Source organism: Elephantulus edwardii, unplaced genomic scaffold, assembly GCF_000299155.1.
Source record: "Elephantulus edwardii isolate Elephantulus edwardi_28Jun2011 unplaced genomic scaffold, EleEdw1.0 scaffold00204, whole genome shotgun sequence".
Lineage (NCBI taxonomy): Eukaryota > Metazoa > Chordata > Mammalia > Macroscelidea > Macroscelididae > Elephantulus > Elephantulus edwardii.
The window spans coordinates 2,381,606-2,383,600 of record NW_006399954.1 but is presented as its reverse complement, the minus strand read 5'-3'; the positions used below and the strand labels follow the sequence as shown (position 1 = coordinate 2,383,600).

Here is a 1,995-nt window from a genome sequence, read left to right as displayed (position 1 = left end):
CCTATTTTGGTAGCCATGTTTCACAGAGAAACAACGTTGCAAAGAAGACTTTGGTTTATCAAGTAGACAATTTTTTAAAATTACCTATTCCTATGCTTACTACCAATTATATATCCAGAGAAACATTGAATTTAAGCATGTGCCTTTTAAAATATTGTCATTACTAAGTGATACCATCTTTTTTAAGAGTCTATCTAAAGTAATTTCAATCTTAAATGTCCATTCATTGTATAAGTATGGGACATAGTAAAACTGGGTACATTTTTGTTAATACATTTTATTTGCATGTGGCCTACTGGCAAAAAGCTACATTGGGATCCTGGAGGCACGTGATTAAAGGCCACCGGCTGCTCCAAGGGAGAAGGATTGACAATCTTCTCCCATGTGATTAACTGCCTCTGAAAACTTGCTGGATTCAGTTATAGTTCAAGTCTGACTCTACAGTACACAACAACAGCATACTAATTTAAATTTTGTCTAGAAAAGCAATACATAATTATAAGTAAGTGACTATTCATTTTTATTACTTCAATTTTGTATCTACATGATTTGAAAAAAAAAAAAAAAGCCTAACTCATTTCCTTGTTCGATTAGTTATCTGATTCCAATTCAACCTGGTTTCTACTTTGTGGGTTTTAATTTATATTAATAACCGTATCTTTTAGTAGCACTATGGATACTTTAACAGACTGCTATTATGTGTTGTTCTTCCAATTTGGCATCAGAAGTTGTCAGTCTGCATTGAAGCACTGTTCTGAAACTAATTCAAAGAGGCATTATTCCCTGCTTCTTCACCACAGGCTAAAGGCCTACTCTCATCTGGGAATGGCCAGGCTAAGAGCTGCAGGCCAAATCTGGTTTGAATTTATCCAGAGTGGACTTAGTGTTCACATTTCAACAGTGAACGGACTATTGAACGCCACTACCACCCCCAACGACTTCTTTTCCTTCTCTAAGACTGACTATCAGAAGTAAGTTTGTAGATTTTATAAACTTTATAATAAATTACAATAAGGTATTTTTCTCTTTTGTGTACAGAAATAACAGCATTCAGGAGGGCTAAAGATGCAAAAAAAAAACCAAACCCAAAAAACCCCAAATACATGTCTGAAAGAACAATAAGCAATGTTTGTTTGATTTATGGATGACCAATCTAGATCAGTTGTTAATAGTGTTATTATGAGTTGTACTATACCTAACTACAACAACAGTCTGGTATTAAGATAAATATGATCAAGTTTATTTATCCAAAGTTGTCCAGTTGGGATAATCAGAATATTTTTGACATTGTCCAATATATTTTTTTTTCAAAGTTTCTTTGGAACGGTTTGACCAACCAGGGACTTCTTATCAAAAAAGTCATTGAGATTACAGATATAATGAAGAATTTAGCATTTATTCTGCCTTCCCTTGTTAACAGGGAAATGACTGTGGTCAGGGAAGCATGTCTTGGGCTCCTAGCATCCCGGCATCTAGGAGCTACCACTCAGTAGCAAAAATGCAGCTAGTAATGTTTTAGTTAATTACTTGATCAATATTTTCCCTAATAACTTCTCAATAATTCATCCATGTGGCTTTTTTCTTTCTTCTTTTCATTTCACTTTCAGGTTCTGTTACTGATACACCCCATGGAGATTGTTGTATATGTGTTATTTTAGAAATACAATATAGGAATTAATAGTACAGGCATTAATGCAGGATTTTATTCCCCCAACACCTTTACTAAATGAGGAAATGTCAATGGATGATCTAGCTCTTTAAGGACAGAAGTTTAATTACTTTCAATTCCTCAAGTAGAGCCTGACTTGGAACACAGAAATATTTAAAACAATATGGTTTGTATCAATAAATGTGTACTCTATTTTTAACAGAATCAGTATGAATGATGAAGAGATTGAGATAGTTAACAGTTTTAGTTTGCTTGGCTCCACAATCAACACTCTTAGTAACAGCAGCCAGGAAATCAAGAGACAAATTGCATTGGGAAAGTCGGCT

The 1,995-nt window shown here is 34.2% G+C and overlaps 1 pseudogene; it reads left to right on the top strand.

Moving 5' to 3' along the window:
* The first annotated feature begins 825 nt into the window (after positions 1–825).
* LOC102843068 overlaps positions 826–1,995 on the top strand; it is a 54,388-nt pseudogene continuing 53,218 nt past the window's right edge.